General features: G+C 38.8%; 1 long non-coding RNA gene across 1 annotated transcript; it reads right to left on the reverse strand.

Annotated features, from left to right (window-relative positions):
- Positions 1 to 406: 406 nt before the first annotated feature.
- LOC109144545 lies at positions 407 to 18,978 on the reverse strand. The gene is made up of 3 exons (XR_005604564.1): positions 18,820 to 18,978; positions 14,638 to 14,705; positions 407 to 462 (listed from the first exon to the last, which is right to left on the reverse strand). It is a non-coding gene; the product is annotated as an uncharacterized LOC109144545 (long non-coding RNA).
- Between the last annotated feature and the right edge of the window lie 92 nt (positions 18,979 to 19,070).

Below are 19,070 nucleotides of genomic sequence, written 5' to 3' on the forward strand. Positions count from 1 at the left end.
CAGATTAATGTCACTCTGCTGTACCCTGAGAAAAAAGGGAGGAAAAAAACCAGTGTGTTTCTTTTTTCATAAAGGCTGCCATGCCAGGAGGGACCATGATGAATTTTCACTATCCACTTGCCCATCTGCCCTGCACCCTCTCCATCAGGTTTTGTAATTAATTCCTCCTCAGCAAGGGCGACCATCCTGAGCAGTAAAAGACTCTGGGTAATACAGTTATAAAAACTATCAAGCCTGTAAATGGGGCAGTAAGTGATAAATAATTTACTTTTATCAGAATTCCTGAATCTTATTACAGGTTCAGCAATTGTATGTCCTTCTAGTCCACAACCATGCCAAAAAAGGGAAATAATTTCAATAGTCTTGTGGTTAAATATATTGAATTGCTGTACAAGTATTGAACTTACCACTCTTTTACCTTCTGTCCTTTTAGAGTTGCCAAGGTCGCTATTATGGTGGGGCCTGCAAAATGCAAAATAGAAACCACTTCAATTTGATTTGTTGGTGAAGATTTTGTCATAAATAAATGACAAACTGTCCCTGGAGGACAAGTATATCCTCATCTTCTTTTCAATCCCATTGTAAGGTTTATTATATCTTATATGATCAGAGATACATTAAACTGCTCTGATTGTCTCCTTTTTCCCTCCCCACTATTAGTGTCTGTGTATATAAAAATATGTATGGTCACAAAAGAAACCAAGGGAAAGTAGGGAGGCCTCCACTAGCCCTGCAGTCTGGTTCAGAAGTGACAGCTGAAACACCCACTATGACAAGCTAAGCAGAAAAAAACTTTACTGACACCTCATAACTGCCAAAAGACCCAGGGATGGATTGCACTCAAACTCCCATTCTTGGTTTTCATAACCAAATGTGGCAACAGCAACAAAGAAACCTCTCTCATCTCTTCTCTTCTTCAAAAAGCTGGAAAAGATTTTTTTTTACATGTTGATTTTCATCTTGATTCCAGGAAAGAAACAGCTTGAGAAAGCACATGCCTCCTATGAAATAACCAAAATTCCAAACTGCTTCTCACTGTCTGTTCTTTTCCTGGCCTTCTGATCTATGCTAATTGCTAAACTTTGAGTATGTACTTGAAATTTTCTGTGGGCAATGTGACTCTCTTCAAATAAAAATAGATGCCAGAATTTTTTTCTAACTGAAATACATGCAAGAGAATGACATTTAATGTAAGTGTTTAATCATTATTAATTGCTTTGGTATTCATTGAAATCATGATGAGTTCATTTGAATGTATAGCACCATTTAAGAATAATCTGAACAAGTAAATATGCCAGATCAGTGTAAAAACGCATAGTGAAGCCTTCTAGGAATGTTATTTAATCCACAGATGTGTATGTTGGAGATAGTTAGAAATTCTTATTAATTGCATGAGATACCTTCAAGAAATAACCCCACCTATTTCATGGAATAAAGAATTTTGTTGAAAATCTGAAGTTTAAAACATTTTAAAAGCAAAATCATTATAATAATTAAGTTTAGAGTTTGAAATTATTTTTTTCCTAACAAGTTTTGTGATAAAGCTATGTTTTGTATTTTCTTTAAAGTAATTTCTTTAAAATATAATGTTTTGTATTTTCTTTAAAATTTTCTTTAAAAATGCCCAGCTCTAGCCCAGGCAGACAAAAGTCATCAGCCAAAGTACACATGACCTGTCAGGGAATATAGCATCCCAAAGACTTGCCAAAAAGGTCTCTACGGAGCTCTTTCTTGTGAGTTCAGGGAAAACTGTTTGGAATCCTGCCACCTTAGGGACACAGAGACTCCAGAGCCCAATTTTCAGTTGACACCCTTTCTCCATTAAAATAACTCTTAACCTCTTAACACAGAGACCTGGTGTAAATGTATCCACTTTTTCCTTCTCAAAAAATCCCCAAGCTCTGTTAAGACTTTCAACCTCTTTAAAACATCAGAAATATAATCACAAGAACTGGCAGATGTAGCAAGCCAAGCAGTTATAGCCACACAGGGCAATATTCAGACATCTATTCACACGTGCACGCACACAGATGCCATACAATTTCATTTCAGAAGAAAACAAATTTAAAATTTTATTATTTCTTCCTCTTATCTAGTAACTATGCTGTTTCTTCCAGTTTCCTACTCATTAAACACACCATTTTCCAAGTCTCAGTTATGAATCCCTTAGCTGAACAGGGTCAAACTTTTCAATATTAGACACCAACGTTTCTCATTGAGCCAGTTGTTGGCATTGCAATTTTACTGAAGTTTTACTGCTGACAATGGGCACCGAACAGAAAAGAGAAACAGAGCCTAGATAAAGGGAAGGAAGCCAGTTTTTCTACTGGAAAAATCTATCTTGATGATTGGGAAGAACAATTGGTTTTCATTTTAAAGTTATGTTTCTGAGCAGAGCAGCATTTTATAAACTGCGTAACTACAGCTGTAGGAATTTAAGGCAATGGATGCTAAGAAATCATGGGTTAAAAGTAAATTTTTCTGGAAGACAATAAATCTATTTACATGACAATTTCTATTCTCATCTCAGAAGGTGAGTGCACAGCTGAAGATATGCAGTGGTGAACATTTTGATATCTATCCCTACATTTTACCAGTGCTACCTATCCTGTCGATTCTCCTGCACTCCAAATACAATAGCATAGTAATGCATTTCTCTCTCATGTTTGTAATTTTATCTTAGCTCTCGTGCTCTATAGTTACAGTTGGGAAAGTTTAAATGGAAAGATTCATCTGGCCTTTTACATATAAAAGTTGCCATTTCATCTTAATGCAACAAAAGAATACTTAATGATACTTAATCATATATGAAGACTATTTTGAACCAGGTAGGAAGATTCAAATAACAAATTTTATATATTCTTTAAAAAAATATGGAGATGTTTCACTCTGCTGGCTTAGAACAGCTGAAGGAAGAAAAACAATGACATTTTGAAGTAAGAAGAAGAAATCTGGCTTATTTGTAGAAGCAAGACAAAAGGCAATGAGAGATGTGAATTCCCTTTCTCAAATTAAAGAAAAAATTTGTAAATATATGCTTTAAACTCTCTACTTTTATATTTGTTGATGGAATACCTGATAGAATTGGAGTCCTGTTACTATCCTCAAAAAGATCAACATTGGAGATGGTGGGAATTTTTCTGGTAAAATAGATTTCTGTCACAAATATGTCAACTGCTCAAAGCCAAAAGTTTGTGCAAAATATGGATGTGCTTGCTTCCATAAAGATGAGCTCCTCTCTGCTGGGGGGGAAGCTGGAGGGAAAAAAAGTATATTCAGAGATAATATTTTCATCCCAACCTTTTCCTCTTAGATCACTGGCCAAAATACTGTATTTTCAGTCATTCTGAGGTAAGCATGACCAGAAACAGAATAACAAGGGCAGGATAGGTTGGGCTCCCCTTATTTTGTATGGTGTGACTTCCATTTTTAAACCTGAGACAGAGAAAAGCTTCCCCTTTCATGACCCCATTCACATAACATTTATGTCTGTCCTGAATGAGAACCAGTCTATTTGATTTTCTCATTTTCCCAGTTCGAAAGCAGGTGAGTATGCTTGGGTTAATCCCCATGTGGAAAAGGCAATCAAGAAAACTTTTCCAAGGAGGCTGAAAAACATTTTCTATTTGAACTTTATTAATATTACTAGTGGCTGAAGAGCACTTTCCGAGTCTTAAAAAAGTGTTAAAAGAAAATGTCCTTTCATGGCTAAGTGAAATAAAAAGCTTGACAGCAAGATAGCTCTCTTCACAATTAAAAACATCAGCAAAGCTGTAGCTAAGTATGTTTCAAATTCAGTTCTAGCAAATGTTAATCTGCCAACTGTATGAAGCCACCTCTAATAGCCAATGGCTTGCTAGTGAACTGCATACAAGTTCTGGCACATTGATGCACATACATAATGAAAACAAGGCATTTTAAGGTATTTAATTCAATTTTTTCAAGTCACCACTGAAATTTAATTCTCTTTTACAACTGACAGTGGTAATACCAGCAGTCATATGATATTCATAGACATTAACAATGTGAACAGTTATTACTGTGGGCACTGCCAAAAGTAGAATTGTAAACCAACAAACATATCTGAAGGCTTTCCTGGGAAGATGACTGAGGGTAAAAAAGATAACAGTGTGAAAATTATAGGGAACAGTATGTTTGCTGCTCCCTGGATGGCACGTGGTCAGCATACCCAACCTTCCACACACAACACAACCTAAGAGGGATTAAATGGAGAGTGGAGAGAAGCGAGACACCCAGAGCAGCCAGGCTTTGTCAAAACCCATGCAGAGGAGGGAACTCAGTGGTACTTTCTAGCTGATAAACTGCGCAGCAGCTGAAAACCAAGGGAGATTAAGGAAGATGTTCTGCTGTTGAATCAGCAACCATGGCAAAATCACTCTCCTTGATGTGTGTCCCCATCCCAAGGTTATCTCAGGTACAGAAAGACAGAACAACTAGCTCACTGTTCACATGGACCCTAGTGTTCCAGACTCCTGATGTAGTATCTAGCACTAGATACATTGCTGTCTTGCAGAGATGTTAAAAGCTCTCAGTAGAGAGTACTAGAGAAGTGTAGAGTGTTGTCATTGAAGCAGAGCAACCAAAAACAATGAATGGACTCCAAGACTGTGGACCTTACGGAGCAGAGAATTTTGTCTCAACATTAAACCATCACAATCAAAAGTCTGGATTGAATCACTGTGGATCGTGTATAAACACATCCTTTGATTTAAAAGTGGATACTTTGCTCTTCCCTTAATAAAATATTCAAGGAATGAATTACTCTCACTTGTTAAACAACAGAGTATTATTTCTAATCTGAGTTTGTCTAGTTCAAGGTCACTATTTTTACCTTTTCAGATGGACAACCAGCTACCGCTACTTAATGTATAAGGATCATATATTTTAATCTTACCCGTAATAAAAAATATTTGAAAAACTAAGGGCTTAAGCATGGCTCTCCTGTTTTCCTTCAACCTTCCCTGTAACTCTCCTCAGAGCTGTTTTGTGTTTTTTAACACCCTTTGTGAAGAGACAAGATGGGAAGGAATGGTCAAATAATACTTGAGTCAGTGTCACTATAGATTTGAGATAATTCCATCTGCCTACTTCTCTTTGATAATGGCAGATGTAAGCATGCAGGGATTACACTGTGGTCTCGCATAGAGCATCAGATTGGGGTCCTGGCTTCTTTTGATTGTTTTCTGTGATTCCTATGTCATCTTCAGAACTACTGAATTACACCCTCACCTTATCAATACTTTCTCTGAGTCTAGATACAGGGTCTTCATATAGGGATGAACTTAAAAAATATGTTCTTGAGGTAAGCATAGCATACACAATTTATCCACTGGGAATTTTGTACCTATCTGTAAATTTTAGCATGATGATTCAAAAACAGTTAGCAAGACAATTGAACAGCAACAATCTGAGAACAGATATCTTCTTTCTGCCAGATAATTATTTTCCCATTTTGTGAGATTAAGTATCCAAGTTCTAGGTAATACAGGCAACATCAATCTTGCCTTCTCCATTTATTTTCCAAGTTTAAAAGTGAGTTTCTAAGAAACCACTATGAGAAGTGGTCAGTTGTGAATGTTGATATTTTTATTTGTGAAAAGTAAAGAATTTTTCTCTTAAAAAAAAATCAAAATTTTATGAAGAAAAGCATTACTCTGGAAAACTCAATCTCTAAAACCCATCTTCTGTGATGAATCTAGTAAATACAGGGTACTCAGTTGCTTTTTTTAAATGTAACTATGGAATATTCATCTGTTTTTGGAAATGTTCAGCCTATTCAGGGACTACAGCTATTGAAAAAAATCTTAATATCAGCAAACAAGTGTATTTCATAACTTTGACTATAACTTTGTAATACAGCCATTATAAAGTCTGTGTGTCTTTGGCCTAAATAGACTCACGTTAATGCATACACAGGACTATTTCAGCATGCAATTACCACTATTTATTTAATATGTTGTCATTAAAGGCTGCACTTCGAAGCATGATGAATAAGGCTTCAAAAATATAAACCAATTTTGTATGATGCATATTGCAAGTAAGATTATTTTCTGGAGATTTCTTGCTTTAAACAAGGTTTTCCCCTTTCCCTCTCCCTTCCCTCTCCCTTCCCTCTCCCTTCCCTCTCCCTTCCCTCTCCCTTCCCTCTCCCTTCCCTTCCCTTCCCTTCCCTTCCCTTCCCTTCCCTTCCCTTCCCTTCCCTTCCCTTCCCTTCCCTTCCCTTCCCTTCCCTTCCCTTCCCTTCCCTTCCCTCCCCCTCTCCTCCCCTTCCCCTTCCCCTTCCCCTTCCCCTTCCGCTATAAAATTTGTAAATTCATTTAAAAACAAGAGATTTAGACAAGGTAAATATTGTGTTCAGTGTACTATGGGGGCAAAAACTATACTTTTGGTATAAGGTACCCAGGAAATCCTCTTTGTCAGCATCCACTGATTCTCAGACATCTGAAATGCAGACATTTTATACAAAGAAATAGAAAATGAGAATATTCTGACAGGATGAGGAAACAGCCTTGTCTTGAAAATCCACATTAAAATGAGCTGGATTGCACCCAAAATGCTAATTTGTTTTCAGGAGAGGAAGTTTCTTGATATATTTAATATTTTATCTACTATTATTAAACTGTGTCTATATTTTTACATCACAAATGAGACCATTTGCTTGTATTTGTTCCCCCAGTTACACAAACCATCTCTGCTTCATTACTCTGCCATTAAAAGACGCTAGGGGCATAGGTTTAATCTAAATGAAGCACCTTTCTTACAGTGAGACGCCAGATTGATTTACATGCTCTTGTAACACATGCCTCATGGCAAAATACAGACAGCTCAAATCTGAAACCTGAGAGCTCTTTAACAGTGCACAGCAATACTGAACTATACTCCAACCCTTGAAGATAAGAACATTTTATCCAAATCCATTAGCAGGGGTTTGGACAGCATAACACATACCTGCCACATTGTATAGCACACGCTTACACACTCAGAGCTGTAGGACTCCCAGCAGCCTAGATCAAAGGTCTCATCTCTCAGATAGCTACAGAAAACCAAACTCCCCTGAACATACTGAACTGCACAAATTACTTTTTGCTGCTTTAATGCAGATCCGGTATATTCTGTAGGTTTGCATCAATCTGGTTTCCTAGTGAAGGAAGGCACATTCCTGGGTGCTTCAGTGCACCAAGATTCAATGCTAACATACTGATGGCCTGAGAAAAATGAACGTTTTCCTGATGCAACGACTCACATACTGAAGGACTACATAGCTGAGCTCTGACCTCTCCTTTGCCTTGCCCCCTTCCTGGTCTTGACACATGGTTTCCCTGGCTCACAAGCCAGCTGGTAGAGGAGTTACCACTGCTTTCACTAACACTTCTGTGCAAAAAAAAATTCACTGTAAGCCTCACCTGGTTCTTACTGGGTCAACTAAGTATAGGAGTAAATTGTATCACTAGACTGGGAATCTAACTCTCAAATCTTGGGAAAAACCTATTGTGAATCTACTGATAATGTCATGTCATAATTCCTTCCTGGATGTTTCACCAAAACTGTAGTTCTAAAAATCTTCTGTTGCTCCTCTTCAAGCCCTATGCATATGTAAAAAAAACCCCAAGACCTTGAAACAATAAAACCCCTGAAGTTTTAATTAAGGAACAAAATTTGGGTGCTTTCAACTGCACTGAAACACATTTTTCTTTCTGTATCTGCAAAATCAATTGCAGGTGCATTAGGGAGTATTTGTACTGCTGACTCTTTGACTGACATCTTCAAATAAATTGTTCATGGTCCAAGTACTCAGGTGTAAAGTTTACACAATTGAATTCTAAGTGGATGAGGGAAGCAAAGCTTGACACCTGCTGTATCATGGTTACAAAAATGAACTTCTTTGAACTTGAAGTCCTGCCTGCACTAGAACGACATGTTCCTATCAGTCGAGATGCTAGATCCTAAGTCACTCAAACACGCATGGAAGTACCCTGTACCCTCAGATATCTGCGTGTTTTGATACATAAAACAGAAGCTGTGTCCTGGATTTACCTGGCTTTATAAAGTGTTACAGGAGGACCTGATCAGCACCCAACAACTTTCAGTATTAAGCAAAAGACAATATTAGCAGGGAGCTTTTAGTTAAATAAATATAATGCACATTGAGAATGTGAGATCAATAGAGTGCTTAGGTAAACACTTAAATTAAGACAGGTAGCCATTGTCTTCTTCAAGGTCCCATTCAACTGCTTTTTTTAACTCATTCCTACATAGCCATCAACAGCGCTTTTAATCAAACTTTGCAAAACACTTTCCAATAGCAAGTGACAGACCTGGCAAACTTGTGTGAGGAAAAGCCAATGACTTGTTATGAAGAAAGTCATGGCAGACAGGAGAAAATCTATGATTTCAGCATTGAATGCCACAGAGCACTGCAGTGCTCCTTCTGAGGCAGTGTGAGCAGGACAAGCAAAGACCCAGCCTGCACGAGTCTGAACTACCTTCTCTTTCCATTGGCTGGTTGACTAAATGTCACATTACTGGGGCAGCAAACACTGAGTTCTTACTGCTGCTCCATGGAATGTCCCCTGAGGAAAAAAAGGGGGGGAAATATCCAGGGCTGTTAATTTGGCATCTTTCATGAACACAAAACTCACACAAAAAAAATTAAGAAGGGAAAAGTAACCAAGCCAGTTTCAGCAAAATGACTGCAAAGTTGTACTGAGTTGTGATAAACCACTAAAAGTGTGGAGTGACTCTATTTTCAAAGCAATTGAAAAGTTACTGTTCAAATGCAGCACTAAGCATAACTAATTTGTTCTGGTAGTGACTTCAGGCTGCCAAATGCATTTTAAAAAGAACCCCACTTAAAATGCATCCTTAGAGCAAAATGTACCAATGTTATCTAATTGAACAGTGAAAGGAGGGGCCCACTGCCTTTCTTTCAAGCAGGAATGGTTCAAGAAAAGAATATTTCTGTTGCACCACAATAACAAAGCTGTAGGTGACAACTGCATTTTCCTATCAGTTTCAGCCTTAATAGGTCTGCACAATCACTATCACACTACACTTCAACTTGCTGTATCAAAAAAATTAGAACAGACAGGCACCACTTTAAGGCAGTTGGTACAATTTACCTTAACTTAATAGGGTCTTTCTGTGGGAGGATGGCTAGGGGTATAACAGTCCTAAAGATATATTCATACCTTTCTTCGATGCTTCGTAAGGTCAGCTGCTTTCATGACAGCAGTCATAGAGATATTTATCTGGCTCAGAACATTTGTTTAGTCCTTGTTTGAATATCTCAGTCTTCATTCTATTAAATATTAGCAGATTTTTAAAATTTTTTCATCAAGTTCAGATGCAAGCAATGATAAATCTTTTTTTCAGATTTTTTTATGGCTGTTTGCTCTCCACTCAGTTTTCTGTGCAGACATAGTTTGAAGCTGACCTATCATGTACTGCTTCTGTTGCACTCCCAATAGCAAAGCTGATAGAGAAGTAGACAGTCCCTGAATTTCTTCTTCTCTAGACAAAGTAAATATTTAAGGAAATTTAGACAAATTAGCAACAAGTCCCCTGATGTTTTACAGAACATCATATTTTCCAGCAATTAAAGGTGTTCTTGTAAAAGGAGGCATCCACTTCTCATGGTCCCTGGGGTAAATGATATGCCCGAAAGGAAGCTATGACCAGGATCTTCATCATCTGGAACATGTTTTGAGGGCCACTGGCTGGAAAATTACATTGAGTCTAGCTGAGTCCAAAACTCTGGCATGTAACTATTTCTGAGTTGTAAGTATTCTCCTAAATTTAATAGAAGAAGCCACAGATTGTTAGAATGCAAGCAGCTGGAACTGGCTCGGTATATTTCTAGCTAACTGGCACCCATGTTACAGACAATTATATTAAATATACTGAGTTATTATTTCTGAATTGATAGATTTCCAAACAGGAAACAAAAATATACCTCAGATTTATAAAATGTGCCTATTATCTCTGATTAGTTTGTCCCATCTGTTTTCCTCAGAAAACAATCTCTCTATAAACATGGGCTTCCATGTATGATTGCTGTCACCGGTACAAATAAGAGGTGGAATTTTACTAAGTACAATTTTCACATTCTTTTGCACAGGAGATTATGCAATCTGCATTGACAAGAATTTAGACTTACAGTTTATGCAAGGCAATTAAATAGGAAGGTACAGTGTCTCAAGTGCACTGTCTGAGATAATTAATATAATATTCAGAAACTGTAACTTTGCCTCCTAAAATGCAAGCTCTTCTGATTTACCTATCACTGAGAGAGGAGAAAAAACCACTCCTGCTCATAATAGGAATATTGTGGCATGAGACTTGGTATCCTATCCAACAAGGCAATAAATCAAAGAACACAGCAGCCAAATTTTTAAAGAAAGAATGTTTTCAGCTGAAAGAGAACTGTCCTTGACTTTCTTCATGTGGATGTAAAACTATGATTCAACAGCAAATATGAATAAAAAATTAAAATGTACATATACAATAACGGTAGCTCGAACCTCAGAAATCAAAACATGGGAAAATGAAAAATCTCTCCCTGTAAGATGTTGCAATTGATAATGCTGTTTCAGGATACAAGGGCATACTGTCAGCTCATCATTTAGGCAACAAAAAAATTAACCAGAAAAGCTTATTTTGATGTCTGTTCTGTTTTTGTGCATGAGTACTTCCACGTGCATGTGGATGAGGATGCATGTGTGGCTTTCAGTTCTTTGCTACCTCTTATCTTTCTTTTTGTTTTTTTGCCTGTAAGATCAACACAAACAAAGGAAGACTGACTAATGCGTCTCACGCTGAAAGTTTCTCTCCAGGGAGAACTGCCTTTGCCCACACAGCACACCATTAAAAATGGTGAGGCTCCACATGGGAGCACAGGGCTTCCCACATGCAGCAGCCTGCAGGATCAGGGGAATTAATGGTGCAAAATGTTGTCTAAAGCAGGCACATGACTGAAGAGTAAAAAAATACATAGATCTAAAAACTTAAGGAGCTCCTTGTAAATGCAAAATAAAAACAAAAAAGTTTTTCTTTGTCCTGTTCTCCCACAAACATTCAATATGAGAAAATCCCTTTCACTTCTTTGCCTGATCTCCAGTTAGTTATCCTTGAAGAGCTGTCAGTTTACCCCTTTTCCCATGACTACATCAATTCCTGCATGGTGTGCACAACACAGAAGGGAACTATTTTCAAGCAGGTTTCTTGTCCCTATTAAAAATTTGCAACTGAGGAATTATGCAAGAAAACGGTAAATCCAGGTCATCCTCACTCCGGCAATCCCCAGTAGCTGCTGTAGCCCCTGGAAGTGACAGTAGTCAGCCTTGAAATTTCTACAGCTATGTAATATGGCTGGAAGCAATACCATCAAGTATACAGTTGGTATCATACAAATTAATACAGTGTAAATTCTGCCACTTTGCTGCTCACCCCAGTGAGCTCTTCCTTTCGCTTTCAAGGAGTAGCTGTGCTGATCAATAACCAGAAAATCTGTTAGAACCAGAGAAAATTGTTTGCCTTGTGAAAGCTGTTTCTCTCCTGTAAACATTTGCTTTTAAATAGCATGGTCTGCAGCTGCATCCTAGATTGAGCAAGCCAGCAGAAATTGCTCACCCTAGTTTGACTTGAAAGGGGCAGTCATTTCGACTCCTATCAGTCGGCCTCAAACTTGACCCCTCTCCCACCCAACTTATGCTCAACACCAAGGGACTGCAGGATCAGGATCATTAAGCAGTGCTGAATGGACAAGTCCTAAAGCAAAGCAGAGGGACAGTCAATTGTAGGCAGAATGCAGCAGATTTATATCCACTAGGTGAAAGAAAAATGACTCCTAAATGGGCTGGAGCAGCTGTGAAACTAGTCTGCCACAAGCAAGGATGAAGCATGGGAATCTCAGAGAAGAGCCTCTTTGCTATCCAACTCTAAAAGCAATTACCATAGATAAAAGCAAGTTCCTGACAGGGCAGGCAAACTGACAGGGCTCAATTCTTAAACAGCAATCTGATCCCCTGGGACCTTCCAGATCACTTACAGACCTACCATCACAGCACCATTACTGATGGAAAATATGACAACAGAGTAGGAGTGGGAGAGACTGTCCCTTCAAATAAACTGATGTTGTCCAGAAAGAGAGGCAGTAAAGAGAGGATTCCAGTGTAAATTACTGTCCTCGATGCACATGTTAGGGAAAGCAATATAGTCAGGGTTGGTAAGAATAAGCTTCAGTTCTGCAAATCAGAAAGTAAAACCCTCAGGCATTTAAATTTTTAATTGAATTCCCTTTTAGTGTGCTAAATCTGATTGTGATTAGTGTTCAGTAGTTAATTTCATGGATCAGAACAATTGTTCCATAATTTCCCAAACATGATTCCGTAAGGCCTAAAGCTGTATTACATTTTTGCTGTAAGCACAAACTAATATAATTTTTTAAATAAAATATGAAATTATAATATATTACATTGTACGGGGAGGCAATTATTTGGTCTAGTGGTAGGCATTGATCTATTTAAAAAAAATCAGAGAAAAGCTCAAGGTTAAACTGAGGAGTTAGAGGAAGACTGGAGAAAATACAATATCTTTCATTTCTCTAAAAGAAAGTTTTGAACTATATGTCTCATGAGCCATGACAGAGAGCAAAAACTGAGAAGATAGAGCAGAGCAAGAAGCTGGACACTGAAGCATGGAAAGATGTATGCTTATTATTACTTAGAGAGACAGGTGAAAACAACAAGTAAGTGAACAAGTGAGAATAAAAGATCAAGAAGTTGCAGTTAAAGCTGAAGTGGTAGCAGGTGGCCATGCTGCAAGAAGGGAAAATAAAGAATTTCTACTTCTGAAAAAAAAATAGACAAATAACATAAGTTTACAAAAAGAAGCCCTCACAAATAAAACTTTCAGTATGTGGATGGCTGGAGTCAGAACTATAAAAGTTTTACTCAATAGGGAAATGTTTAAAGGCATTGTGTGGTAACTCCTCTGCTGACGGTGTAGTTCCTTGATCAGGCTACCTTAGTGCAAAGTCCAGGCAAGCTAAAGCATGCATGGGTGCACCACGCTCACCAGGGGTAGCCCAGATAGCATTAATAAATACAAATACTTGAGCTTTCCTTGATCTAGCATTAACCAATTTCAGATCCATCTGTTCCACTTTGGATCGCAGCCTGAATGTCTCATGTTAACTTCATACACTTCTAAATTGCCATCAGTTGTATCTTCTATTAAATAATGTTCATAATTCAATAACCATCTGTACAGAACAAGGGCAGTGTTCTCACTAATTTCAAAAAGCCTGCTTAGAGAGTGGGGCATAGAAGACCTGATCTCATACCCCTAAATTCACTCCTAGGTTTAAAGAACACTACTAATAGCATCTTCTTGTGCCCAAATTAACAGTGAAACATTCAAACAAAATAAAAATGTGCTTTAAGCAAACAAAACAAAGGCTTGTACGCCAAATTTTATCTTTTGTTAAACATAAGCAGTCTTGTGACCTTCAGAGCCCTTTTCCTAAGCAATGGAAATTTGAAGCAAATAAAGAACAAATTGTGTTTCCAAAAAGAAATGGGAGGTAGGGAACTGATTTAACGAGATAGGATTTGATCCAGTGAGTTAGTAGGAAAACAAAACAGTCTAGCCTCCCTTTATGGCTTACTTTGAGCCTGTAGAGCCATCTCCATTTCAATTCCCCTCATTAAGGAGTTTTCTCATTCTCAGTTTCTCTCATTAAAGACATAAAGTTTAAAAGGTGTCAAGTAACTGGAAGAAATTGTGTTTGTACAGTGAATTGAAATCTAGCAGCCTCAAGTTTTGCCCTCAATTACATCCACACGAACATATTTGTAACTTTGGTACTAATTGCAAATACAGATGGTATCAAAGTCATTTATCTGCAGCTCTTGGGATTTATCAAAGAAATGAAGGTAAAGTGGCAGGTTGAAGTGACAACTCTTGGTTTACTCACGTGTGTTATCACTGATCACAGCAGAAATAAGCTTGAATTTTGTGCTACTGAATGAAGTCATCCTAGCACTGAGCTGGAAACAAAGCAGTGGTTGTTTCAAAATTTCCTCCACATAATACTATAAAATGATGTTCAAATCAATAAAAGTGAGTGAAACAGCAAAGTGTACTCCATTTTTTGCTGCATTGTAAAAAAAATGTTTCTTGAAAAGAGCTGGAAATGTTTAATTGGGAATCTTTTGCTGTTGACCAGCGGCCCCTTATAAATTATGCAAATTGCCCCATCAGCCCATCTTCTACTCTGTCAGTGAACTTTTCCTCTCCTCTGTTCCTTTTCATTCCTCTCCTCCTTCTATTCTTCTACTGTGTCATCATCAACAGTAGGACACCTGCAGTTTAAGATTATATGTGACTTTAAACCTGTCATTTTCTAAAAAAAGTCTTTGTAGTCACTTGTCATCTAGATCCAGTAAACTTATGTACATGTCTTTGAAAAAATTCCTCTTAACACAGAAGGTGAACATGCACTTTTTGCTGAAAACACCTCAGAAGCTTACAGACTCCCAGGAATACTTGTCTGCATACTCCTCTCTGGGAAAAAAAAATCTTTTTCGGCTCAAACAAAAGCTTGAAAATACTTACCTCCTAAAATATTAATCAACAAGATAACAGGCGAGGTACCATCACACAAGCTGCTTAGAGTTTCTAGCCTAGTCAAAAGAAAAACAGATGAAGGTGCTGAGAGAATTGAATTCAGTGGTATTCTGAAATAACATTAAGCTGAATTCTACAAACTTTCTTAATGATCAGCCTAGCTTGGCTTTTTCTAAATACCCTCCACCAACCCAAGTTATAACTAAGAATGTAGGATTAAGCAAGTCTTTAGTCAAAGTCAACATTGTTCTGCCTTTTGCCTCCAAAGACATATTTACTTTTGCTGTTAATGAACAGCTTTGTGTTATTTCTATTTAAATATTATGTATTGCCTACTTCTTCCAATTTTTATTTGCTCCTTGGAGCACCTGCAATTTAACACTCAGACGGGTACCTACATCTTCAGTACCTCAGAATTTTTCCAAAAAAGTCACTGTCATCATTGAGTAACACTTAATAAAAAAACCTCCATTTCCTAAAGAAAAAGTCATACCTCAAGCCCCTTGCAAACAGTCATGGTTGATTTTAAAACCCTACTTACCATCCAATTCATGTCCCACATGCATAGAAAGAGTCCCGTCTGTCGCTCTGTCATTTAAGAGCAATAGGCATACGCCAGACTGACAAGCAAATTATTCTTTCCGACCCTCTAAGTTCATGGAATCCCTTTGGAAAGAGCATGATCAATAAAGGGTTTCCCTTGAGGATTAAATTTTTCTTATTTTACCCTTGCTGAATGAATTATGTCTGCAGTGTTTTCATGCTCTGGAGTTCCCATTTATTCATCCTACCAACTTAGATTGGATTATATTGTGCATGTGCGCAAATTATACTCTCACTTCCCATTTCTCAACAGCATGTGCAAATGCTTATGTTTGCAGTGGCCCTTGCACATGCACTGCATGTTACATTCTGCCTCTTTTTCCTTTCTATGCTTACTATCTTTCTGAAGAAGGAGTAGTAGTAATCTGGGGCCTTCAGTCACTAAGTTTTATTATAGCAAACTGGAATTTTCTGTCTTTGAGTCATACCAGAAGAAAAACTCATAAACAGCATAATATTGAAGAAGTGCTTGTTTGTACCTGAAATTTTGTCTGGTTTTCCAGTTACATTAGAATCATGGAACCACAGAATTTTTGGATTGGAGAAGACCTCTCTAAGGTCATTGAGTCCAACCATTAACCTAACACTGCCAAGCCCACCACTAAACCATGTCCCTAAGCACCACATCTACATGTCTTTTATGTACCTGCAGGGATGGTGACTCCACAACTTCCCTGGGCAGCCCAGCTGGCCTAATGAATGCTATAATGTTTTACTGTTATCACAGTCCTCCCAAAAGGGGCTTGTATAAAAGAAGAAAAATATTGCATTTAAACTAGTGTAAACGTTACCAATTGTTCTCTGAGTAAAAGTAAAACATGGCATAGTTTTTCTATCTTCTATATCACCTGAGTAATTGAGCTCCAAGAAGAAGGTTTCAGTCTGGAAGAGATCACCCAGTCTCAGGGGTCCCTCTCCACAGGGTTCCAGTGTCGTGGCTCAGCTGCTTCCATAGCTACCAGGTGGCAGTGGCTCTCACAGCCTCTCTGCTCTGGGAAAACCCACCTGGTTTTGGGACCTATGCACCCTCCAGGTATGGACCTTTGAGAGCACTTTCCCCTGGGTCACCCTGGCCTGATGTTGCAACTACTGGTCTGCTCTCTTCTTCATACACCTTTGTAAAGAGAAGAAATGCTACTGAAGCTCAAGAACTGCAAGTATTTGGTCCTTGTTTTGTGTCTACTGTCAAATAGTGGACAGAGATTACAACGATGTCCCAAATGGAAAAGGAACATTGGCTTCAGTGCTCCTTCTGGTCAGGCCATGACTGGGATGGACAAAAACACAGGCGTGATTTAACCTTGAGCAAACTAACTTCTAGAAAAGCTACTGACATCAAGCTTTGTTTTAGAGCAGACCTAGCAAAATAAAGAACACTCTTTTTTTTTCTTTTTCTTTTTAATAGTAAACTATTTCTCCTTGTTTCTGAACTATGAAATATGGATATTTTAGTTTATGATGTTACTGACAGCTGTCACTGCTATTGGTATAGCTGAGAGGCTTTGGGGGGCAAGGGTGGTGGCTTGATTCCCCAGTTTCATGAACCATTTAACCTGGCAACCAATTCAGTATTTCTAGAAAGCCCACTGCCTGGTTTTCAGACTTGGAAAGTGGATTCAAGTGCCAGATACATTAAATAAGGTTGTATATCACCTAAATTGTGAACACAGTGTCATATGTATAGACTCTGCCAGCTGCTGACTTGTTTTCACTGTTCACTATGCATTTGGTCTGAACGAGGCAGTCTCATTACTTTATGTTTACAAGCCTCCGTTTTGTAGCAGGTTGAAGACAAGGACGTAAAAATCAAACATATAGTATCTTACTTCGCTTTGGACATAGTGAAGATTGCTGTAAAGAGAAGCTCATTCTTCATGTGTAAAAATGCAGACTGAATATGATTTTACTTTGTACCTACCCAAGTTTTAATACTGCTTGTATATTTTAAAACACAAAAGATGTAGAAGTGCAGGTCTTATGTAAAATTCATCACAAATCTTCAAAACAGGTTGGATATGGCCAGTGACAAATAATGTCCCATAAAGCATTGCATGACTATTTTTAACATAGCTCTCATACATAATTTCTCCTGCACTGAGTGCCCAGCAATATGAACATATTGAAATACAAGGCATTAGAAATGACAGGCCTTCATATCTCCACTTAATCTTTGCAGGACCCCTCCTCACTTAACTTCATATGAGAAGCAAATAAAAGCAAGTGACGTGAACAACTGGAACCATCCCAGCAGCTTAGTTCCAGCCATCTATTTGTATTAATCACTACTGCATATTCTTGGCGATGGATGCTAATTCAAAAGATCCCAAGCATTTCACTTGTGTCACCGTCTTCATATTTACTTTCTCTTACTGGGCAGTAATTTCCCTTCAGTTGAGATCCTAAAGGTTGAGCCCTCCCCACACCAATATCAGCAGTCATTGTGGACTCTAACCCTCAGGTCTAGTATTCTCAAAATGCCTTTTTTCTCTTTCTTTCTTTTTTTTTTTTTTTTTTTAAGCCAAAGTTTCATGTCTCCATCACTTTCATAGAAGAACAACTTTGTCTTACCTCCTACCTCTCTGAAGTTGTTTACTTCAGCACCCTCCTCATTTTTCATCCACTACCTCCACTTTTGTCCTTCACTGTAAGATAGGTGGTAAACGGCCCGTGCATCAGCATGAATTGGCTTTCATTCCCAGTTTTTCCCACTCACTTTCTGCATCACAGGATTCTCTGGGATCTGAATAAAAGCTAGGATCCATCTCCCCCAGGCCACATTAAAGGCAGGCACACAAGAATCCATTTGCAGGCATCATGCTGCAGTGCTGGCCCCAGACTGTTACAAATGGGAACAAGGAAGAGTGAAATAAAACAGATAGCAATGAAAAGAGTAAGTACTTCTCCCAGAAAAGCTTGAGGTCCACTTTCTGACTTCAGGTAATATGTCTCCACAATGCACTGGGTGCCTTTGCTGCAGCCTTGGCTGTGTGTGGGGGCTAGAGAAGTTCTGTTCCCTGTGCCTTTGCTAGTCATGTTGACAGCAAGTTTACCCTTCCACAAAATGGAATAGTACCACACTGGGTGCTGTGAGCCTTAGGGAAATAAGACACTTTTGAGATCCTCGGTCAAGGATTCTGAAGATTAATTCTTTATCAGAAAAATTTCTTTACTGAGAGGGTTAAAAAGCATTGGAATTGGCTGCCCAGGGAAGTGGCATAGCACTTAGTGCCAAGATTTGGTTGATGTGGTGGCATTCAGTCAAAGGCTGGACTCAATGATCTTGGTAGTCTTTTGCAACCTTAATGATTCTAACTTGGTGTGAGCTGAGTTTTCATTTCATACTCTGGACCTGCACTTTCTTTCAGAATCAGACATTGCCATCCTGTTTGTACATACCAGGCAGCGCCTCTTCAACTTTCCTATTTGCATTGCAAGGGCAGATTAGAAAATACAGCTTCTTGCAAGCCCAAGCACTCAGCACAAACTCCCACCCCCCCCATGCCCCCGCGCCCCCCAAATGACTCAGTTGATTCCAGCCTCCTCCCTGTGTAAACAGGGGGTACGCACAAGGACAGGCAGGATGATCACAGCCACCGACTCTCATTCGTACTAGGAGCCAAGGATGACACAAAAAGCACTGCTGCCCCTCACTGCACGGGGAAACTCCTGGGTCCGGCGAGCGGGCAGCGCGCTGGGCGGCTCCCCGCGGGGAGGCAAAGGGGCAGCGCTGCGCTCCCCAGCCATTCTCCCGCCCTCCGGAGCGTCCGACACCCCGGACTCCGCAGGCCCCACCGCCCCAGCCTGCTCCACCACTCGCT

This window comes from Corvus cornix, chromosome 2 (genome assembly GCF_000738735.6).
Source record: "Corvus cornix cornix isolate S_Up_H32 chromosome 2, ASM73873v5, whole genome shotgun sequence".
Taxonomy (NCBI): Eukaryota; Metazoa; Chordata; class Aves; order Passeriformes; family Corvidae; genus Corvus; species Corvus cornix.